This window comes from Camellia sinensis, chromosome 6 (genome assembly GCF_055761805.1).
Source record: "Camellia sinensis isolate YWXY chromosome 6, ASM5576180v1, whole genome shotgun sequence".
In the NCBI taxonomy this organism is placed as follows: domain Eukaryota; kingdom Viridiplantae; phylum Streptophyta; class Magnoliopsida; order Ericales; family Theaceae; genus Camellia; species Camellia sinensis.
The window spans coordinates 139,798,782-139,823,432 of NC_138966.1; the positions used below are offsets into that span (position 1 = coordinate 139,798,782).

The 24,651-nt window shown below is 41.4% G+C and overlaps 2 pseudogenes; one reads left to right on the plus strand and one right to left on the minus strand.

Annotated features, from left to right (window-relative positions):
* Positions 1-19,118, plus strand: part of LOC114272724 (2-alkenal reductase (NADP(+)-dependent)-like) — a 38,465-nt pseudogene extending 19,347 nt beyond the window's left edge.
* Positions 10,598-12,823, minus strand: LOC114272704 (peroxiredoxin-2E, chloroplastic-like; annotated as a pseudogene).
* Positions 19,119-24,651: the final 5,533 nt, after the last annotated feature.

Consider the following 24,651-nt stretch of genomic DNA (forward strand, 5'->3'; position numbering starts at 1 on the left):
TGCACTCCGGACAACTGCGGCGGTAAAGCTAACCGATAAGCAACCTCGCCAATCCTCTCAAGGATCTCAAAAGGACCAATAAACCGAGGGGATAACTTCTCACTCTTCCCAAACCTCATCAGGCCTCGCCTAGGTGATATCTTCAGAAAGACATGATCACTTACCTCAAACGCCAAAAGCCTCCTCCTACGGTCAGCATAAGATTTCTGACGACTCTGGGCTGTAACAAGCCTCCTACGGATGAGCTCAACTTTCTCCGTCGTCTCCCTAACCAACTCCGAACCCAACAAAGGTGCATCACCCACCTCGGCCCAACATACTGGAGACCTACACGGTCGGCCATACAAGGCCTCAAACGGTGCCATACCGATACTAGACTGAAAACTGTTGTTGTAGGCAAACTCTACCAAGGGTAAGTGGCTCTCCCACGTCCCACTGAAATCCAGGACACAACCCCGAAGCATATCATCGAGGATCTGAATAGTACGCTCGGACTGCCCGTCAGTCTGCGGATGGTAAGCCGTACTAAAGGTCAACTTAGTGCCCAAGGCACTCTGCAAACTCTGCCACAACCTAGCAGTAAAACGTGGATCTCTGTCTGAGACAATCGTCACTGGGACCCCGTGCAATCTCACTATGTCCCGAATATATAAGTCGGCAAGATGATCCACCGAATCTCTCACGCGCATAGGAATAAAGTGCGCCGACTTAGTCAACCGGTCTACAACCACCCAAATAGCATCACTACCCCGCTGAGTCCTCGGAAGACCTACAACGAAGTCCATAGTGACGTGCTCCCACTTCCATTCCGCAATAGGCAAGGGTTGCAACAAACCCGCTGGCCTCTGATGCTCGGCCTTCACTTGCTGGCAAGTAAGGCACTTCGATACGAAAACAGCCATATCTCTCTTCATACCCCGCCACCAAAACTGGCGACCCAAATCCTGATACATCTTAGTACCTCCTGGATGCACTGCAAGGCGCGAATGATGGAACTCTCGGAGTACTTCCTCTCGGCAAGACTCCGGTACAAACAAACGGTCTCGGTATCTCACACTCAGGTCGGGATACACCGTCAAACCCTTCTCAACCTTCCCACTGGAGATCTTCTCTCGGAGGGATTCTACCTCAAGGTCACCTCTCTGTGCCTCTAACACTCGTGTCACAAGTGTAGGCTGCGCAACAACAGAAAACAAGGCCGCAGCCTCAACGGATTCACTCAGAAGTAAATCAAACTCCCCAAGTGCTCCCAACATCTCCCATTCTTGGATGGCTATACTAGCTACATCACTAATGGATTTCCTACTAAGGGCATCGGCCACAACATTGGCCTTTCCCGGATGATAATGCAGCTCAAAATCATAATCTTCGATGAACTCCATCCACCTCCTCTGCCTCACATTCAAGTCTCTCTGTGTAAACAGATACTTCAAACTCTTGTGGTCCGAGAACACCTCGAATTTCTCACCATAAAGGTAGTGCCTCCAGATTTTCAAGGCAAAGATCACAGCCGCTAACTCAAGGTCGTGTGTAGGGTAATTCTTCTCGTGTATTTTCAACTGACGTGAGCCATAAGCTATCACTTTCCCCTCTTGCATTAATACACAACCCAAACCCTCTCGTGAGGCATCACAATAAACCGCATAACCCAACCCTCTCTCCGGAATAATCAACACCGGAGCGGTGGTCAATCTAACTTTCAGCTCTTGAAACGACTTTTCACAAGTCTCATTCCACACAAACTTGACTCCCTTCCGAGTCAGTCTAGTCAACAGTGACGCTAACCTGGAGAAATCTTTCACAAACCGACGGTAATACCCAGCTAATCCTAGAAAACTGTGGATCTCAAACACACTCTTAGGCTGTGCCCAATCTTGCACTACCTCTACCTTGGATGTATCAACAGACACCCCTTCCCCGGATACCACGTGGCCTAAGAATTTGACTTCCCTCAGCCAGAACTCACACTTCCCAAACTTGGCATACAGCCTATGGGCTCTAAGCAACTCAAGCACCACTCTCAAGTGTTCCTCATGCTCCTCCTCAGAAGGAGAGTAGATAAGAATGTCGTCCACGAAAACGACTACAAATCGATCTAAGAACTCCCGGAAAATCCGGTTCATCAAGTCCATAAAGACTGCCGGTGCATTGGTAAGCCCAAATGGCATCACCAGAAACTCATAATGGCCATACCGCGTACGGAATGCCGTCTTAGGAACATCCTCCTCCCTGACCCTCAACTGGTGGTAACCCGATCTCAAGTCTATCTTAGAGAAACAACGGGAACCCTTCAACTGGTCAAACAAATCATCTATATGGGGCATAGGGTATTTATTCTTAACCGTAGCCCGATTCAACTTCCGGTAGTCAATACACAATCTCAAGGCACCATCTTTCTTTTTAGCAAAGAGGGCCGGTACTCCCCACGGTGAAACACTAGGGCGAACAAAACCCTTATCTAGCAATTCCTGGAGCTGAACTTTCAACTCAACCAACTCTGCTGGAGCAAAACGGTAGGGTGCCATAGAAATCGGCGCCGTACCGGGCACTAGATCAATAGAGAACTCTATCTCTCGGTGAGGTGGCAAACTAACAAGATCTTCGGGAAAGACATCCGAATACTCACAAACCACCCTCGGCAATACAATCTGGGTCTCATCACACTCACCACTCTCAAAGCTAGTAAGTAGACCACTAAGCTCACTTCGCCCTCGCGAATCATACCCCGGTGGTAAAACACAACCAACCCGGTCTCCCAAGAAATGGAACCACTCCCCGCTCAAGGTACATAACGTGACCCTCTGGTGGTAGCAATCGATAACAGCCCGGTATGACGATAACCAGTCCATACCCAAAATAACATCAAAACCTTTCATGGGCATGACAACAAACGGAAAAGAAAGCCTATGGTCGGCGACCTTTATATCACAACCTCTAGCACCCTGTTTCAGGATCAACTCACCACCCAAAGGCGATACTACACAAATAGGAGATGCTAACTGTGCTAACTCCAATTCCAAAACAGATGCAAATGCAGCAGATACAAAAGAATGAGATGCACCCGTGTCTATCAACACATTAGCAACCGAGTTACAAAACAGAAAAGTACCTCTCACTACCGATGGAGCTGGTACTAAATCCTGCGCGGTAACAGCATACACGCGCCCTGTAGGCCCCTGGTCTACCTGCTCACCTCTAGGAGCAAAAGACTGCTGCACAGACTGGGACGACGAAGCCCCCGGATTGGCCCTCGAGGCCTGCACAGACTGAGCTGGCTGAAAACTCTGCGTCTGCCTGGAACCAGACGCTCCCGACGTGGCACTCAACTGCGGGCAAAACCTCTTCAGGTGCCCAGGCTGTCCACACTGATAACAAGACAAGGGCTGCCCCCTGCCCAAACTCTGACTCTGCAGTCTAGCTGAAGAAGAAGCAACTCTCTGACCCCCACCCTTCTGCGGGCAAATTGAAACCTTGTGACCCAGCTGGCCACACTTGTAACAAGCAAACTCCCCCTAATTGCCACTCCCCGAGCCTGCACTTGGCACTGGAAAGGTCGATCTAGAAACTGCTCCCTGAGACTGCTGAGGGTTATAACCCCTCTGCCTCCTGCCATCACCCTGGCCATCTTGGCTCCTCTTGGAGCCCCTCTGCTCTTCCTCCTCTTCCTGCATCATAATTTCCATATGAGCAGCGGCATCTACCAGGTGTCTATACTCTAGGATGTAAGACCCACCAACTCTCAACTTGAGGCCCCGTCTCAACTTCCGCTCAAACTCATAGCAACGGCGTTCCTCAGACGCCACCAGTTCAGGTGCAAACCTGGACAGACTGGTAAAGTAGCCTCAAACTCGGCCACTGACAAGCCCTACTGTTTAAGCCGGCTAAACTGATCCCTCAGCTTCTCCTTAGCTGCTGCAGACAAAAACCTCTCCTGAAAAGCATTCACAAACGCCTCCCACGTACCACCAACACGAGCCTTCTCGTACTTCCACCATTGACCCGTATCTCCCTTCAGCTGGAAGGATGCCAAGGTCACTTTCAGTGCTCCGTCCTCGATGCCAAGCATCTCGAACGTCTTACTCATTTGCTCTAACCACTCATCAGCCTTCAGTGGCTCCTTCGGATCCCGGATAAACTCATCCGGATTAGACCGAAAAAACTCCCTTTTCAAGAAAGAAGGCCTTGCCTCAGCTGCCTGATTCCCAGCTCTAAGAATACCCAAAGCTCTTGCTATCTCTCTGGCCAAGGCACCCATGGCCTGCTGACCCACTGGCTCGGCCACATTGGCCTGACCAACTCCCTCCTGCACTGCTGGAACCTCCTTCGGTAACGGTACCTCCTGCCTCGCAGGTCTACCACACCTAGCACCTCTTCCTCGTCCTGACATCCTAATAAGGTAATACAGAACGTTAGCACATTCATAAATGTGCCGAAACTAAACACTCACGTCCTAATGCATGGACAACTGTAATTCACTCCACGTAAGCACATAAACACATAAGCACTTACGAATTTCATTTCCGGATAATGATTGTCCCGAGGCGTTACTAGAGTTCCGGTTAGAAACAGCATTGATCAAGTGCTTCTCCAACAAGACTCCCAGAAACCCAAGGATCCAATCAACATCCTAGAAATTAAATCCCATACCCACATAAGCATGTTATCAATTAAGCTCATAGCATATGACACTACATCTAAGTCTCTATCAAGCGAGACAAACCCATTGTGATCCTAATCACTTCCCACGTACCCAAAGTGTTCGAACCCGGTACGCTCTGATACCAAGTTGTAACGCCCTCAAAATAATAACATTAAACCCATCAAATAAGACATTCATTGATATGTAAAAGTTCCACATTCTTCCATTTATCAAGGTTTGACTACAAAAAGTATTACATGTTAACAACAAAAGCAAATGCCCTAAAGGCTTACAGCTTTCCAAGTTAACACTTGGTTACAACAAAAGAGTACTAACTCGCTTACACATTAAGCCTTTGGCTTGAATTTACATGTAATACATCAAAAATAAAACGACAAAAGTATGTCCGCCTCTAGCCTCCCAAGCTATGTCCTTGGAGGTGGCATGCTACCTGTACCTGAAAATGATATTCCCATATAGGGTGAGCCACAGCCCAGTAGAAATACACTAAACCAACCATGAACAATGACTAAAAGATTAGCAATTGATAGATGGCCAACACTGATACATTCACATAAATCACATATTTATGTCATACGACTTATGAGTCCAAGTTACCTTTCATTTTCTCTTTTTCAACAGATAAGCATGTTAGCTCTATCATCATTTCAACAGATATGTATAAAAACAATATCCCATATTCACAGATAAGCATATAAGCTGTATCCACACTTCACAAAGATAAGCATATGAGCTCTATCTTCACTTCTCTAGACAAGCATATGAGCTGTATCTACGGAGTTCATCCCATATCTTCTCCCAACACTATCCGGTTTAGAGGTACAGCCCCCATCTTCCCCTAAACCGCGGAGCACATCCCCTATCTCCTCCTCTACATATAACGTATACAAACACATTGGTTCTATATACAATCACTCAATACATACAGTTAATGTATTCTATCAACCGTCAAATTCCATGACACATTCCATTGATTAGTTTCCGTTTGCCTAATCATCATGCATTGTCTACAACAATCACGACTATCCTCCACCGATAGCCCAAAGCAATTATTTCTAAACAGAAAATAAATGCACAAATGGATATTCAATCAACATTTCAATTCAGTGTGTGATAAACAATTCAACTACACCCTTTAATCCCATACATTCCCAATCTCAACAATTCCATTTCATTTCCTCATTTCTCACAATTAATTATCTCAATTAATCAACAATGTAATTAGGTCATTTTCCATAATTACCATTTCAACCCTTAGGTCCCATTTTCATCAATGATTCAACATTTATTCCACTTCTCTATACCAAACATACACCTAGGTTTATTATAAATAAAACCCCAACTTTTGTAAAATAACACAAAAGCCCCAAACTTTCACTAAATTACCAAACCAACCCCAACATCTCAAAATACCAAAATTTAAAGACAAAATCCATAGAGAGGAGTAGGATATCCCTACCTCAAATTCGGAGCTCCAAAGGAGAAGAAGACAAAACCCAACGTGCTCTAAATCTCGAAATTTTCAGATTAAAAAGTAGCCCTCGACGATTAACAACTATTTTGTAAAGGCCAAAGGTGAGCAAATCACTCCTACTAGATCAAAACCTAGAGAGAAGGTAGAGTTCTAGAGTGAGAGGCTCAACAATGGTATTTTTGGAAAAGTAGGAGAGAGAAGAGAAAGTGAAAAAGTGATTTGAAAAGTCAAAACACGGAACTTAAACCCAGTCGACCCGCTCGAGCGTCAAAAACTCCGCTTGAGCGTCACTCACAGACTCCCGCTCGAGCGCCAACAAACCCGCTCGAGCGACGAATACACATTCCCAGAACTTTTACAGAACCAGGTCTTCGCTCGAGCTTCCAACTCCCCGCTCGAGCGGCACTCACACAACCCCGCTCGAGCGGCCAATACCACGCTCGAGCGTCCAACACTGCACAGGAAATACTGGATGGGTGCAATTCCCGCTCGAGCGCCAGAACTCCCGCTCGAGCGGACAGGTCAAAATCTGGGCAACTAGTTTTGGCTTCTAAGCTCAACCAACCTGTAACAAACCTGCCCAACACATCCCATAACTCAAATACTAAGTAAAAAGGATGTAAACAAGATAATAAACAACTACCAACATCCACGGACACATGTCCAGATCAATGTACAACAAGGGTAATTCTAGGATCGCTATAAACACAATGAATGATGAGAATCTACCACCCATTTTATTTTTACCTAAATTATATATATATATATATATATATATATAACTTGCTGTGCTGAATAGGAAAAAAAATTTACAATGATGATATGAAATGATTATGGATACATGATATATTACTCAGTAATTATTATATAAGTATAATAACAAATCTCACTATATGTAAATGTGACAGGTACACATTATACTAAAACAAAGAATTTCATTTTAATAGTAAAATTCAGCATCTTAACGACACTAGATTGGGGAGCTGCCTCCCTCTGTGCCTCTATATCGACATCAAGTGGCTGTAAGTGTTGGGTCTCCACATTGCCATGTAAATCCCTATTCGGAACAAAAATTGCCTTGTGCAAAGGTTGAAGAAATGACTGTGCCAATCATTTTGGTGGCATTACTAAGCCCAATGGTAGCCCAACTTGTTCAAGCACCGCATAACAAAATGATAAGCTTGAACAAGGGACATAAACTGCCAATAAACTCAAGACTGCAAGATCTACACCAAAACAACAGCATCAACTAAACACCCCTAAATAAAATAAAATAAAAACTCCAAGCAGCAACCACAGTGACCTCTAGCCCAGGATACCAACACAGCAGAGGCATCAGAACAACATATGCACAGGTTGCAGCAACATATACACAGCTACAGCATGTACTCACTTTAGCAATGGCAACAGGCGGGGCGGGATCGGGGATTACACTCCCTATTCCCGATCTCCGAAGGTGCTAAATTCCCTGTCCTTGCCCCCGATCCCCGGCGGGGAACCCATCAACCCCCCCGCCCCAGCCCCTGATCGGGGATTGGGGTTTCCCCGACCCCAAAAAATCCCTAAACATATCCAGCATCCTAACAAGATATAACAGCCACAACCCAATCCACAAGGGATGGCAATTTGAGCAAAATCAATCAAACAAATAGTGGCGAACAAAATAAACATCGTTCCCCAATAAACATTTTGGTTTGATGAGTAACAAACTTGCCTAATTCAGAAACAAATTCAATTAAACAAAGAGAGATAACAGAAATGAAAAAAAAAACAGAGTAGTTGAGAAAAGAAAACCCTATTAAACATGTTTTCGCCTCTATTAAACATGTTTTTAGTTTTTGCACTTTTTTTTTTTTTTTTTTGGTTGTCAAAGTCTCCTACAGTCATGGTGGCTAACAAACTGTTGTTGACAAACTCAGAATCCTCAATCTTGGAAGGAGATGTTCTTGCTGAGTTACTATTTGATCCATCTTTCTTCTTCTGATGCTGAGCAGATGCCCCTATTGGCTTCATCCTCAATTTACTTGGAGATATTATACCACTCTACATTACCCATTTATTTATACCACCAAAAAAAATTTAAAAATAAAATACCGTAATTAGGAAAAATACCCAAAAAGATAAAAATAATAAATAATAAAAACATAAATTCAACATTGTAATAGAATCATTTGAACACAAAAGCCCCCCATTCAAGAATTTCATTCAAACACCATAATGAGTTCTCTTATCTTACTAATTCAAAATTTGAAAGATTTGTTCAAACAAAAATCAAATATTTGGGAAACCTACCAGTAATGTTAAAACTCAGAGACTTTCACTCACATTGAAACTTTTCTACACAGACCCATTTTAGAAAATAGTTTGTTAGCAAACACACAGATTAATAGCTGCAAATTGTCTTTTTTGTATTGGCTTTAAATAAATACAAGATGGTCATTAGAGGAAGCCATACCTGAACTTTGTGAATCTTCTCGTACCCCATTAGATCCTCTCTCTCTCTCTCTCTCTCTCTCTCTCTCTCTCACACTTTAGGACATGAAGAGAGAAAATGCAGTGAAGTACGAGTTGACTCAACTGGTTTTCGACCAGTGATCGGCGGTGAGGAAGAACGAGAGAGAGAGAAAGAGAGAGAGAAAGAGAGAGTACCCTTTGAAAATCGGCGGTGATAGGGCAGGAACAGTAGCCGTAAGAGAGGCAATTCACCATAAGGGATGATGTCGAGCCGGTGAGGGAGTTTGGCGAAAGGTAACGTCAGCGGTGAGGGAGAAGCAACTGAGCGACGGAGGCAACAACCATGTGATGTGAGTAGAGAGAGAGTGTGATGTGTGTATGTCTCAGTGTAACCTCTAACCCTAAAATGATAAAAGAAAGAGAGAAAACATATATATATATATATAGACAGGGGTACAATGGTAATTTCATATCGGGCAACCAGGGTCGAGGACAGGTTGGGGCTGGGGTCGAGTCCGGGGCTATGGAACGTATCACCGTTCCCGGCCCAAAAATGGTCGAGGATTCATTTTCGAATATCATCCTTAACCCGTCGAGGGTATTTTTCGAGAAAAAACCGTTCCAATCGGGGTCGCGAGGTCGGGTCCTCGTTGGGTCGATTTCAAATTGCCATCCCTAACTCACTTCACTCAATAGAACAGCAAACCAAACCTGTCCAGCCTAAACACAGCAGCAGCATATACACAAGTTGCAGCAGTAAGTAGCTCAACCAATGTATAATTCAGCAACATAACTACTCGAAATTGTTCTATAACAGGAGGTGGACAGCTTGTTCCAAAGCCTCACTTAATTGATCCTGGAAAGCCAAGCAATGAACACACTCAATAGAAACAAACATCAATAGTTATTGCATCAAAATCTCACTAGTTTATTGCTACCATCACTCAACCCACATATGAACACTCCAACTCAGAGGGAGAGCATTTATCACCACAAAGAAACTAACAAAAATATATGCTCACACCACTCAACTCTCAACAATAACATCCTTTAATTGAGGACCAGCTAGTACTTGCACAAAAACACAACTGGAAATATAGAGATCTCACAACCACTCAACCCTTAAAAGTTTGTATCAGTCACAATTCACAGCCCTAATATAAGAGTTCACCATCCCTTAACCCACACATCTCTACACTGTGTACCAGCTTTGAAAAACTTGCATTAACAAAAGTTAGCAAAAAAATAAATAAATAATAAAAAGGAGACCAGCACCTGTTGATGTACTCACTTCACTCAACCTACTTCCCTCAAAAGTTTCTTAAGATTGTTTGAAAAAATGTTTAAGAGCTTTTGAAATTAATTTGTCAATCAATTACAAATATAATATAATAAAACCCTAGGCAAGTTGAGTTTATTCATCAATAAGAGAATGAGGCACGAAACAAAAGTTCAAGATCAAACAAAATGAAACAAAAGGAAAGTTATTAGTATAAGCTTAGTAACAAATGATGGACACAAAAAAATAAAAAAAAAAAAGGCAAATAGGCTCTATAAATCATCAAAAGTCATTCAGCTTGCAGTAATAAGCTACTTGAGTATATTCATTAATTAGGCAATGAAATAGCAAGTTTAAGATCAAATAAAAAGAAGGAGAAGGAAAAGATACTACAAATAAGCTTTGTAGCGAATCGTGGACAATATAACAAGAAACATAGGGAAAGGGCTCTATGAATCATCAAAAGTCACTAAGAATGCACACAATCTTGCATATAATGCAGGAACTTATTTTGTTATTCAATCTTCGATGTCAAGTGAGGGGAGGAACCAATAAGTTGTTGGGCCGCATTATCAACCATAATAAGGTCAAATTCCAACATTGCAGAATACACATCCTTCCTATTTTACTAGAAAAGATAAATCTTCAATTAACAATCAACTTCATTCTATTCCTTTCAATTGGAGTCAAGTTGCCATGACTCAAGTATCCCAAAGGGATGCCATTCCTAATCTACTATCTAAAAGTAAATGATTCAACCCTCAAATGTTTCAGTCCTCTAAAAAAAATTTATACCAATTTGAATCTAATCATGCTTTACACCGTCTTAATTTACAAACAAACGAAACTTTAATTTTTCCTACCTTTTTCATTTCTCTTTCCAAATCCCTCCTCAAATCCTCCAACCAAACACAATAATAAAGTTTCACCCTCCAATTATAAACCCAAAAACAAAAACAAAAACAAAGAAAACAAAATCATTATTCAAAAAAAAAAAAAAAAACAAAAACAAAAACATACCCAATTCAACCTCTCAAATCAAAGCACTTTAAGCATATAAACCCAAAAACAAAAAACAAAAAAAAAACAAAATCATCATTCAAAAAAAAAAAAAACAGAAACATACCCAGTCCAACCTCTTAAATCAAAGCACTTTAAGCATATCCTCAGCACCCCTGAAAGTAAAAGCACCACATTCTTCTAAATTTAGCACCTTCACAATCCCATCCTCCACGAACATCACGTACCTCCTCGACCTCACTCCCAACCCTATCGGATTATCACTCGATTCAATTCACACCCAATCAACTTTAGGAATGGAAATGGGTCGGGTTGGGCCAGGGCCGGGGATCACACTCCCCGTCCCCAATTCGCAATGGTGAAATTTTTTCGTTCCTTGCCCCAATCTCCAACAGGAAACCTATCACCGTCCCCAGCCCTCGCCCCCGTCCCCTAACGGGGATCGGGTTTTGCCGACCCCAAAAATTCCCCGATCTAAAAAAAAAAAAAAAGTAATACAGAAATCTATGTATAACTTCCAGATCGAATACATCAAATACAAAAAAGAAATCATTAACAGATCAACACAAACCAGAGTTCTTTACCAATAGATCAACAAAATCATCAATAACAACATCATACACAACTGTCAACAAATCTGTAACATCATTGTCTCTCCTCTCATCTCTGTGATCCTCACAATCAACTCGTAAGATCTGCAAGAAATCAAAAAAAGAGAAATCAGAGAGATGGTAAGATCTGAGAAGTACAACTCAAAAAAAGAAATCAAAGAGATGATGTCAGCGGCGAGGTCGCTAGCTCGATGATCAAAGATAGCGATGTTGACGATAGCGTAGAGCAAGGCGTCGGAGTCGCAGTGATGTTTTGAAGAGGGAGATCAGGGAGATCGAAAACCCTAACAGCTCTCTCTCGCCGAAGACAATGGAGGAGGAGGGAGATCGACGGCTACGCTACCTCCGATCCACCGCCGTACCACGGCGATGATGGCGGATTCATTGCTCACGAGGAGGTCACTGTAGATCTGAACTATGCTCAACAAATCTAGGTAAATGATGGGCGAAGTAGACTATGGGAAGGAGGGGAAGAGGTGACGAAGGATGGTGCTGAAGGCGATGAAGTGACGGAGGCTCAGACCATCACTTCTTTCTCATCTCTCACAGCCACAGAGAGTAGAGGAAGAGAGAAGAACGAGACAGAGACACAGAGAGAGAGAGAGTTGAGATAGATAATAAACCAAACTCTAATTTCTAAACATATATGTATATATATATGGGGACTGTTCGAGGCCAGATCGAGCCGGGCCGGGCCGGAGGCACCTATCATTGTTCCCAGCCCGAAAATCATCGGGAATTTATTTTTCACTACCAGCCTCGGCCCTATGGGGAGTAATTTTCGGGAAAAACCTGGCTTATCGGGGCGGGGCGGTCCGAGTCCCTGTCAGGCTAGGTTCAAATTGCCATTCCTAATCACCTTCGTGAAATCCCCATTCCCATCGCTTAGAATCCTCACTTCATCTTCAATTTCTAGCCCCTTCTTCCACTCCTTCATCGCGAACGCGTCGTTCACGGACATGCAGACGATTGCATCAATCCCTTTCGATTTCAATTTCGCAGCCGTCGACACGAATCTGGGAACGCATTTTTTGGAGCAGGTTGGGGTGAATGCACTTGGGACGGCAAAGATGATGGTTTTTTTTTTTTGTTTTTGGTGAAGTTGGAGATGGTTAGGGTTTAGAGCTCGTCTGCGGCGTTGAAGTAGGAGAGGGTGGATTCAGGGAGCTTGTCGCCAATGGAGATGATGGCGGAGACTTTGGTGGTGGAGAATTTGAGGGAGATTGGACAGCGGTGGCAGAGATTGAGGAAAAGGAGAGAGAAAAAGAGGAGGTGAAGTGAGAGAGGGGTTTGGAGGAGGATGAGAGTAATAGGGTTGTTGACATGGTTTGAGCTGTTGTGGCTGCCATTGCTTTAGAGATAAAGCAGTGTGTGTATAATGTATATCTGTATCTATATATGTGTGTGTGTGTGTGTTGTAAAGAGAGAATGTGGAGGGAGATTTTAGAGAGAGAAATGTGGGGATGGGTGAGAATGTGGGGAAGGACTTTATACCCAGTTTTTTTGTAGTGATCGTGTCTAGTTTTTTGCCATATATTTTACATAGTAAATATGGTTATTCTCTTGATGTTAATCACTGAATTTCTGCTGATAAACTAATACAGAGAAAAACTAAGGCTCTGTTTGGTAGAGCTGCCTAAACTTAATTCTACCCTTACATTGTTTTTTTGCACCCATTATTTTTATATTTTAAATAAAAAATATTTTCAAATTTTTTTTAAAATTTTTTATAAGCTTTGAATAGAATTTTGGGTTGTGTGTTTGGTTATGAGTTGTAAATTTTTGAATCAAATATCATATGTCACATCAAATCATTTCAAACTCAATTCAAAACTCTTTTCAAAACTCATAACCAAACAAATTATAGCGATCCCAGGTTTAACTTGGCTTTTATGGTGTTCCGGACTCGGGTCTTGTGATTTAATGTCGTTATTTTTGCCTTTTCCCTCTCTCACTCTTTGAATTTGAGTTTTGGAATGTCTTGGGCGTGTTTAGAACAGGTTGGTTTCTAGTTAATCTAGAATCTTGTTGCCCAGAATTTTGGTCTTCCGCTCGAGTGGGCCCTTTTGCGCTTGAGCGGGATTTGCAAACATCCAGTACTTTGTGCTTCTGCAAAAATGCTGGGGGAGTGTTTTTCACGCTAGACTGGGTATGTGCTTGAGCGACATTTCTTGCGCTTGAGCAGTTGTCTGAAGTCTATAAAAATCCTAGAAGTGTGTATTCTACGCTCAAGCAGGTCTTCTTGAGCTCGAGCCGATGGTCCCTTGTTGTTGTGTCTTGGCGCTTGAGCGGGACAAATTCATGTGTCTGACGCTCGAGCATCAAACTCTCTGCTCGAGCGGACTGCGCATATATCAGATCGCGAAAAACACTTTTTACATCACTTTTTCATATCTTTTCAGCTAAAACCCTAAAGCTGAGAGCCTCTCTCTCTAAAACATTCTCTCTCTCTCTTCATTTTTGCCTAGATCCGTTGATCTTCTCACCCTACTCCTTTTGATAAAAAGGTGGAGCTTCTCAAAATCTCCATTTTCATCCGATTGGAAGTTGGTTTCGGCATTTTTGGAGCTCCATCCTCGCTTGGTTTGTCTTTACTCTTTGAGGTAGGGATCTTTTACGCTTTATTATGGTTTTTAACTTAAGTATTTTGTAGTTGTATAACAATGGTGGGTTTTGTGGTATTTCGAACACAAACCTAGGGTTTGGGTGATATTTAAAAGAGGAGTTTTTGGGTGGGAATGAAATAAAAGGACATAAGGTTTGAAAATGAAGTCTTTTTGTGTCAAAATAGTTGATTTTGGTACTTGGTTGAGATTTGAGAAAAGAGGGGAAATTTGCCCTAGAATGAGTATTATATTTATTTTATGTAAATAAATGATTTTTATGTTATAAACATGGGATTGGACAAGTATAGAGATGGTTAGTGAAACGAAATGGATAATGTGCCTCATCTTCAGAAATTTTGAATAAATTATCTATCTTAGGAATGTATATCTGTTTAGAAATAACTGTATTGGACTATCGGTGGATGATAGCTTTGATTGTTGTAGAAATTGCATGTGGATTAGGTGAATTGGAACTATCCCATGATTAACTATCATTGAATAGGATTATGTTGTGAATACATTGCATATGTATGTACTTTGGGAGTGGAAAGGGGATATGCTCCATACGTGATTATGTGTTTATATACATTGTATATGTATGTTTGTTTTGGGAGGAGAAAGAGGATGGACTCCATTATAATTAAGTTAGCTAGAGTGTCTTGGGTGAAAGTCCCGAAATCTATACATGGGTGCTAATCCCGCGGACAAAATATCCATAAAATGACAAGATGGAAAATCTATACATGGGTGCCGATCCCCAGAACGAAAGATCCGTAAAATGGCAAATGAATGTGGATGTGTTGACTTTGAAAATGTTTAACTATTGAGTTGTAGTCTCGCTTGAGATATTGAAGAAAACGAATGAAATTAGTTTATGTAGCAAAGTGAAACAAAAAGGGGAATGAAATGAGCTGTGAACTTGTTATGTTGTGAATACAAGAGATGATGAATACTTTAGCCTTAACATTGTTTATGCTTACTACTCTTATACTTTTGTTAAATCTCATATACTGTGTTAGATTATCTTTACTGGGTTGTGGCTCACCCTATTTGGGGAAAAATATTTTCAGGTAATGATGGTATGCCTCCACCAAGGCAATAGCATTGGAGGGTTATTTGGGAAGCACGAGGGCTTCTTGTTTTGTTCACATTTTGTATAGCTTAGGGCCTTAATCGTAAGGGTTAGTCCCACTTTTGTTGTAACCAAGTTAAGACTTGGAAAGGTGTAAGCCCAAAGGACATTTATTTATGTTAAACTCTATTATAATAGTAACTTTGTGTAATGGGAGAACTGTTTACTCTGATGTATGTTGCCTTCTTTATATATGCTCATGGGTTATATTATGATTATATCTTGAGGGTGTTACACAAATTTTCTACATTCAAATCATAATTCTAAAACTCACAAACTCAAAATTCAACTCTATTCTCAAATTATAATTCTAAAGCTCTACCAAACGCAACATAAAATTACCCAATCTCACAAATTACCTAAATTCTTACATAGCTATAAACTAGAAAAGTTGAAAAGGTATAAAATGGATGTTTGAATTGTGCCTTTATTTTGATTCTTGCAATATGGAATTATGTTTGGACTTTCCATGATTTTAAGCAAATAAAAGCCAAATCTTCGTTCAATTTGAGAAAACCATGCACACATCACCAGAATCGAAACCCTAGTTTATAAATATAATGGCTAACTACATACATTAACTAGCAAAAAACCCCAAAAAATATATAAAACTTGAAAATTCAGATAATAAATCAAAGCTTTTAACTCGCTCAATAAAGAAAAAAAATACAAAATTTATTTACCATATCAACAATAAAGTTAGATTAGAAGCTAAAAAAATTATGAAGCTTAAAACCGTTAAAAATTCTGAAACAACTCAACAAAATTGAAGCAATACAAGCTTAAATAAAAGAAAAAAGAACCTGGGTTTGATGTAGAGAGTAGAGCCCTGTTTATACAAGTCCAAAGTAGAGAAAGAACAATACGCTTGCTCGCGATGTCGGCGGCGGTACTGAACAATGAGAAGTGGCGACGACAGTGGGGAGTAGCAAGGGCAGAGAGGAGGAAGGAGTTATTGTGTGTGTGTGTGTTTTGAGAGAGAGAGAGAGAGAGAGAGAGAGAGAGAGAGAGAGAGGAAAATAGCTAGACAAAAGATGGGAAAAAAATTAGTAGAAATTAGTAGCCTATTTTGTTTTTCATTGCCGCTTAATTTTCCCTCCAAAGTTGGTGACAAAATTATTTCCTCTCTAAAAGACAAAATTATTGACCAGGAAAATAGTTTTCTCACTATATGATATCAAAATATTAAAAATTATTGGTGACGAAAATATATTCGTCACAAATAATTTTATAATTGGTGATCAATTTTTTTCTCACCAAAAGTTTCAAAATTTTGGCGCCACCCAAAAAAATTAGTGAGAAAATCTTCTATGACAAAAACAAAAAAAAAATAATGACGAAAAATAATTTTGTCACCTAATTTTTTTTTTATTATGTATGTAGATTGGTGATGAAATTTTATTTTTTCCTCTAAAAATGGTATATTTGGAGACGAAATATTATTTTCTTCACTAAAAGGTACGTCTTTTGGGACAAAATTTATTTTCGTTATTAGTTTTCATCTCCAAAGACTCTTTTTGTTGTAGTGGACCATTTGTGGACATTATGTTGGTTTGGTGAAGTAGAATCACGTCACTTGTTCAAAGTCCTGTGCACCACCTTTCATTTGACATTTTCAGGTAGTTGTTGTAAGGTAGATAATTTTTTACTTGATTTTAGGGTAAGGTGAATTCAGTATGTGACATTTTTCATTGTCCCTTCTAGATCTATGGCTTTGTATTCTGACTTTGACAATTGATGAAGTTTATTGGTAAAATTCCATAGAAGGCAAGCATTTTGTTATAGTTCTGTCAGTAATGCAATCCATCAGAGGGCATATATTGCTTGGAATTTTCAAAGCCTTAGTTATCATGCTTCCCTCTGTAAGATGTGCAATACTCATGTTTTTATCAAATTCTCTGTTTGTTTTTTGTTTTTGTTTTTTTTTTTTAGGGGATGCTCAATTGTTGCTTTGAATTTGCATTTTGTAGGCATGGCTGATATGACGGCCTATGCTGGTTTTTATGAGCTATGCTCTCTTAAGCAAGGAGAATAAGTTTTCGTTTCAGCTGCCTCTGGAGCTGTTGGTCAGCTTGTTGGGCAGTTTGCAAAGTTATTAGGCTGTTATGTTGTTGGAAGTGCCGGAACCAAAGAAAAGGTGAGTGACCCTTCACATTCCATTATGTTATTCATGTTAAAATAACCAGTTAGTGGCTGGCCCAGTCAAAATTATATTGATTGCTCAATCAATGTATGTGGTCTGACACCTTTTCCTTAACTAGCATGTTTGTAGAACTCTCACAAATTTTGAAATTTTAGCCAAAGAATATTTTATGTTGGGTCAGAGCAAGCATCGTCACTGACTCTCTTCTTTTTTTGTTCTTTTGTTTCTTTCGTTTACTATTTTTCAACCAAGGTTGATCTGTTGAAGAACAAATTTGGGTTTGATGAAGATTTTAACTATGAAGAGGAGGACTTGGAAGCAGCTCTGAAAAGGTGAGCATTTCATGTTTTTGTATAGAAATACATAACAACACTAAAAGATTTAGAGCTTGAGTACATTGCTAGATAGAATGGCTACTAGTATGGACAACCTTGTTCAAGGAATGCCCCTTCATAAATAAAGCATGAAATTCTACAAGCCACCTTTTGACTTACCTTGTATAAAATAGATGGCGGCCAAAACTCAACTCCTTGGGGTCGTTTGTTGAAGATTACATTTCTCCTTTTTTTTTTTTTTTTTGAAAACTAAAAACTAAAACTTGTTTGGTTTATTGTTTTCATTTACAAAAAAATGGAATTGATTTTAAATTTTTCACTTTTTTTGGAAATGAAAAAATGGTGTTCACTTGTTTTCAAAAAAAGTTTTCACTCTCTCCTCCTCCTTCACGTCTGGCCACCATCCACTGTTTCCACCACCCGCCCACCCACCAGAAAACAAGGAATTGGCAACATTGACAAACAATATGGCTATGTTTGATTATGTGTTCCGAACACATTTCCACCCACTCATTTGAGTATGGTATTTCTTTTGAGCTTTCAAGTTACAATTCCACACCTATTTTTGAAAACTCCTTTATAAGGGGAAAAATTTGGTTAACCTGGACGTCCGACCGGTTGACCAGAACAGTGTTCGATTTTTTTTTTCTTTTTTTGGCACCTGTTATTTTCATTTTGTAAATAAAAAACATTTTTAGAATTTTTTTAATTTTTATGATCTTTGAATGGAATTTTTGGTTGTGTGTTTGGTTATGAGTTATAAATTTTTGAATCAAATAATTTTTCTAATTTCAAAAACTCAAAACTCCCTCCAAAACGCAATTCAAAACTCATAACCAAACGACTTTTTCACACTCAAATCATAATTCCCAAAACTCACAAACTCAAAATACAACTCTATTCTCAAATTATATTTAGAAAACTCTACCAAACGCTACCTATATTTCTTCAGAAAAGTGTTTTTTTTTTTCTTTTCTTTTTTTTAAATCTCAATTTTCCCAAATTCAATATCTTCCTTATGTACCCCTCTGATTAAACTTTTTCCCAGGTACTTTCCAAATGGCATCAATATTTAATTTGAAAATGTTGGAGGAAAGATGCTTGATGCAGTACTTCTCAACATGAGACTCCACGATCGCATTGCTTTGTGTGGTATGATCTCACAGTACAACCTGAAAATCTGAAGGTGTTCACAACTTGTTCTGTCTTATCACAAAATGAGGCCATATGGAAGGATTTATAGTTCACGATTACTATCACGTGTATCCAAAGTTTCTGGACATGATCTTGCCCCACATAAAAGAATGAGAAATCACATACGTGGAGTGCCCCAGCAACTCTTATTGGGCTTTTTGCTGGTCACAATGTCGGCAAAAGGTGGTGGTTGTTGCTCGTGAATCATGATGTTGTTGATGTCCTGGTAAACCTTAGTACGCTTTGGGCCATTTTGGAAAGTGGGTTAAATCCCACTTCCCAGCTTTTAACCCACTTCCCTCTCTCACCAAAAAGTCAAAAAAAAATCAAAAAACGGCTTTTAATCATCCTCCCAAAATATCCCTTTGACTAAACTTATTAGAGGAAAGAAATAAACCTTCTCGTATAATCCTGTTGACCAAGTCTACTCTCCTCCGTACGTCGTCGCTTTATCACCTGAAAACACAAACGTGAGCTAGCCGGTGGGTGTGTGCCGGAAACCTCTCCGATGCCTAAGTCAGCAAGCTTGACAAATAGACAAAGCTCTGTGTATTCAGAAAACAAAGTTGTGTGTTACCTCTTCAAAGGTGATGTTTGTGAGCTTTTATAGGTTTCGTGTGGCACAATCCTAGTAGGACTTCTACTCCTCCACGCAGAGTCCTCCTAGGATTTAACCTCCTAAAAGATAATCCTTATCCTCCAACACTCCCCTCACTGCTTAAACCAAGTGAGATGGTTATTACCATGGCCGAACTCCAACATGATCGAAGTAATCTTGGCTATGCTGAGCCGTAGAGTAGGCCGAACTATACTTAGTTCGGTTCTTCCTTTTACTTCTCCTTATCTCGGTTCTCTCATGTACAACCCATGGTGTGTTCAGACCGAGCTACCGAGTAGCAAGGTTCTGACCGTTCTAACCACAATACGCCATGACCGGACTAACTCTGAGACCAGCCAAACTCCAAGTCGCTTCCGGGCCGGAGTAACTTTACATTTTCCTCGGGCCGGAATAATTTTGTACCTCTCTTGGGCCGGAGTAACTTTGCGGCCTTTTTACTCAGCCCTTCGTATTGTGGGCCATAATGACCATCTCCCAGCTCGGCCCAATTTTCACAAAAATTAACCTCTCAATTGCCCCTTAATTCCATCTGCGCAGCATGATAGGGATTACCTGTCTACCAGCCGAGCTGAAGTTTTTAAGCCTTTCCAGCCGAGCTAAAAAACCCTTTAGCCTTTCCAGCCGAGCTAAAAAACTCTTAAGCCTTCCAGCCGAGCTAATTTCACACCGGGCTCTGCTTGTCCGGTCAAAGCGTCTCTTCAATCATAGCGACTGTAACGCTTCCCATTCTAATGGCACGTGGCACGCTCTGATTGACTGAGGACGACTGTCACGCCGTCTTCGTACTTCATGAAATTTGAACAGTCCCGCCTTTTTTCCCTTTACCTAAAACGAATCTCTTCGTCTTGGTACACTTTACATCTTCTTTCTCTCTGAGCCTCCATTGCTTCCCAACTTTTGCAACTGTGAAGCTTGCTTTGCGTTCGTCTTTTACTGCTGTTGCATCCATTTCCAGGTCCTCTATTTCAACTTGGTAAGCAAATCCATCTTTCTTGCTCTGTTTGTTTTCGTATTTGTTCTATGTGTTTTGTTTTCTGTGTTTTTTGCAAACACATTTTTCCGTTTTGCTTTGCTCTGTACTTCTATGGAAAAAACTTAACAGTAGAACACATGAGTATATGAAATATCCTGTAGAAAACTGGTTTTTGATCCAAAATCATGATGCAACCGAACTAGGATACTGTTTAAGCTAGGTAAAAGTCTAGTCAGCTTACAACCGGACTAACACTTCATGTTTACACCAGTAGCTTTGAATAAGTCAAAACGCTTCTTGATAAACCTTAGCCGAAGTAACCAACCGAACTAGGTTTGCACTTAGCATACTGAGATACCCGAACTCCAACCGATCTAGGCCTTTGGGGCTAAACCAGCTTTCTTAGTTTTTTCGATGGAACTCAGAAAGCTGCCCCTAGACGGTCAACCAGTCAAACAGAACCGTTTCCACAATCAAGATATCTAGACGCTTGCCCAGCCCGAACTAATAAAAGCCCTGCTCAAACCGAGCTACCAATCACCTTGCAGAAACCGAGATAGAACTTGTAGCTTCCACATAGCCGAAGTAGGGCTCCTATTTTTTGCTTTTCTTTTGTAGCACGGTCCATTGATCTGTGCTTAACCCCTTTGTTTTCTACTTTGCAGACTTAGGTTGCCCAGGCACTCCTCTGTGCGCTCAACCGTGCTACTGAGTACAATTTTTGGACCGAACTAAGTTATTCGTAAATTATACAATAAATGGGGAAGTATAGGTATCTAGTTGAGACGCCAGGTGGTCTAGCCGAATTCCGAAAAGATTACAATATACCCGATGACGTCCACTTGATTTTGGCCGAAAAATATGTCATACCCTGGGGAAATGAAGGCTTTGTCCCCTTCACCCTTTTGTCCATAATTGAAACCGGACTACGATTTTCGGTCCAACCCTTAATTTGTGAGTTTCTTAGGCAAACCAGACTATGCCTAACCCAACTATCCACCAATTCATACCGTATCATAATGGGAATAGCCGAACTAAACCGCCAAGCCGGTCTGAACCTCGGTCTGGCCGAAATCTTCCACCAATACTCTATTGGTTCAAAAGAAGATGGGTGGGTCTACTATTTAAGAATACGCCGTCGCCGAGAGAAGATAATAAAATATACACCGGATAAAGACTTAAATGATGACGATTTTTTCTGGGTGTCTGGGAACTTTGAAGATCACCAAGCCCAGATTCCTAGCCGACGTATAAACTGGAAAAAAGGAGAACCCGGTATATTTACTTCGGTTTTCTTGCGTGCTTTACTGTATTTCGGTTTTTCAATCTTTCAGCCGAACTAACAGTCCTCTTCTTTCACAGATTCTGCCTACCTTCATTCTCTATACAGCTACCCCGATCTAGCGACCTTGCGCGCCGCACTACAATATCCAGAACGTAGTTAGGCCAAGTTGCTAAAGTTCGAGCCGACCTACAGATACAGCGGCCGCCGAAAAGCGAGAGTGACCGGCTTTCTACTAGAGGAGGCTCCAGAACCGGACCCAACCTTGCTAGAAATCAGACTAATCCCACTGACCGCTGAAGAAGAAATGGCCAAGAGAAACAGAGTTAGGGCCCTCTTGACCGAGACCAACAGACCCGAAGTACCGCCACCACGCCAAACGACTGAGATCGTGGTAGCCCTTCCATCCCAGCAGCCATCTTCATCTCGGGCGAACAAGCGTGCCCGGACAAGCCAAACCGAGCAACGCCTAGTCGACGAAGACGAGTCCATCCTTCCACCAAGCCCTCAACCCAACCTTCAACCGGAGCAATCTGACCGAGCTGACTCCTCCAAATGGGCTCCAATTCTCATCTTTCAAAACCGAAATATCCAGGAAACTGACTCGGTTGTTGTTGAGAAGGATCACTTGATGGCTTTCAATCTAGCCAAGAGTGTTTGCCTTCCAAAAGATATGGAGCACCACAACAAGTAACTAAACACCGAGCTGAAGGCCATCCGGTCATCAATAAAATCAATGATCCTGGTAGGTGGCTCTCTGTTTTCTTTGTCTAACTTTTTCCCAACTGTTAGTCCGGCTAAAGAGAGTTATTATTTTGCAGGCCATTCAGAAGAACAACATTGCACATAGGAAAGTGCTGGAGCTCCGAAAAACAACGAGACAGGCAATAGCGGAAGCCGAAGCCAAGACTGCCGAACTAACGCGTTCTCAACAAAGGATGGCCGAGCTGGAGGCCGAGGTAACTTGTCTAACCGGAATAGTTGCCTCGGCTGACAGTGATAAACGGCGAGCTGTTACCGAAGTGAAGGACAAATATTTGTGGAAGATGGCACAGCTTGAGGGCACTAAAGATGCCGAATTAACAGTTCTGAAGAAGAAGGCTGAGGACGCCGAGGTGAAGGGTTTCAAGGATGGCGAGGCTGCGTACATCCAACAGTGTGAAGCTGCGAAGGACTTGTTCTTCAAATGCGGCTGGAGGGGTGCTGTGGAGCAGCTCGGTTGTGGGCCTGACACCGATATCTACAATGCTCCGCAGTATTTCATTCCAGCCTCACTGGCGGAGTATGCTGCCGACCTCCAGAAACAATTTCTTGAAGCGTCTGACGATGAAGAAGAAGATGAGCAAACTGAGACTCCGGTTGTCAATGCGGCTGTCAACGATCAATTAGCTCGGTTGGAGCCAGTAGTCGAAGACTTGATGACCGAAAATGTGCTTCCAACAGAGACCATGCTTCCAACTGAGACTGTTCGCCCCTCTGAAACCGGAGTCGGTGTTGATATTGAAGCCGATCTCGATCTTTTTGACTAATTTTGTATTTTTCTTTTTCTTGGACTTGTAACCGGGCTGCGGTCCCTCTTGTGTACCTCTTTAATGAAAATCCTCTTTTGTGCTCAACTCTTATTCCGGTTTTGATTTGTATGCTTGCACTTGTAATGTCCTCTATTACTCCAACTGCTATTTCGGTTTACTCTGTATCCTTGTACCTGTACTGACTTTGTTATAGCTTCTATGATCTTTTTACTTCAACTGTTATCTCGGTTTTGGCTGGTCAATCTACTATGCTTACTAGCCAACCACTTTTTAGCCGACATAATTACTTCAGCTGAGGAGTACAAAGAGTTGGTTTAATCCAGCCAACCACTCTTCAGCCATACCCTTACTTCGGCTGAAGAGTACAAAGAGTTGGTTTAATCCAGCCAACCACTCTTTTAGCCGATGTCCTTACTGCGGCTGAAGAGTACTAAGAGTTGGTTTTTTCAGCCAACTTAGAAAAGAATGTTTGGTTATTTCGACCAAATGTCCTGTAGCCTGGATCCTTATCCTGGGCTTAGGAAGGGTGTTGGTTTAATCCAGCCAACCTCTAAGTTAGTTTTTTCAGCCAACTTAGAATAATGTTTGGTTATTCCGACCAAACGTCCTGCAGCCTGGATCCTCATCCTGGGCTTAGGAAGGGTGTTGGTTTAATCCAACCAACCTCTAAGTTAGTTTTTCCAGCCAACTTAGAATAATGTTTGGTTATTCCGACCAAACGTCCTGCAGTCTGGATCCTTATCCTGGGCTTAAGAGGGGTGTTGGTTTAATCCAGCCAACCTCTAAGTTAGTTTTTTCAGCCAACTTAGAATAATGTTTGGTTATTCCGACCAAACGTCCTGCAGCCTGGATCCTCATCCTGGGCTTAGGAAGAGTGTTGGTTTAATTCAACCAACTCTAAGTTAGTTTTTCCAGCCAACTTAGAATAATGTTTGGTTATTCTGACCAAACGTCCTGCAGCCTGGATCCTTATCCTGGGCTTAGGAGGGGTGTTGGTTTAGTCCAGCCAACCTCTAAGTTAGTTTTTTCCAGCCAACTTAGAATAGAATGTTTGGTTATTTTGACCAAACGTCCTACAGCCTGGATCCTTATCCTGGGCTTAGGAGGGGTGTTGGTTTAGTCCAGCCAACCTCTAAGTTAGTTTTTTCCAGCCAACTTAGAATAAAATGTTCGGTTATTCTGACCAAACGTCCTGCAGCCTGGATCCTTATCCTGGGCTTAGGAGGGGTGTTGGTTTAGTCCAGCCAACCTCTAAGTTAGTTTTTTCCAGCCAACTTAGAATAAAATGTGTGCAATGTACCTAAACTTCACTAAAGCTAACTTTTACAGAGCACAAC